Here is a 534-nt window from a genome sequence, read left to right on the forward strand (position 1 = left end):
AATAAAGTGTCTTCCTTTCATTAAACTTTGTCCCTCTAATTTATTATTGGGGCCATCTAACAATCCTGGTGAGCTGCTTGGACAACAGAGCAATGATGTCCTCCACCAGATGCAACAATAGCAAGACCATCTCAAAAAAACAAAAAAACAAACAAACAAACAAAGCACAGAGTTGGGGGGGCGGAGTCACACAAAGAGGTAGGGGGAGCTTGCTCCTTGGAGCATTTCCAAAAGTGGTCCCTATTCCAGCCCAGCAGCACCTGGGAAGCAGCTCAGTCTAGGGCAGTAAGGATTCGTCTTGCCGGGGAGCAGCTGCTTAGAGGACTACCTGGCAGGGTCTGAACCATGGTCATTGTATAAATAGCATCACCTTAAGACACCCAGTTCATCCTTGGGTCCACGAGGAAGTCCCTCAGGAAGAGGGTCTGCTAAGAGTAGGACCTTGGGGAGGCAGATTGCCTCTGCACCTGGAACATTCTGTGGTCCCTGGGGCTAGGACATCCACCTGCCTAGAGATGGGGGTTTGGGGGGGCA

Source organism: Fukomys damarensis, unplaced genomic scaffold (assembly GCF_012274545.1).
Source record: "Fukomys damarensis isolate Sample0158 unplaced genomic scaffold, DMR_v1.0_HiC HiC_scaffold_8, whole genome shotgun sequence".
Classification (NCBI taxonomy): domain Eukaryota; kingdom Metazoa; phylum Chordata; class Mammalia; order Rodentia; family Bathyergidae; genus Fukomys; species Fukomys damarensis.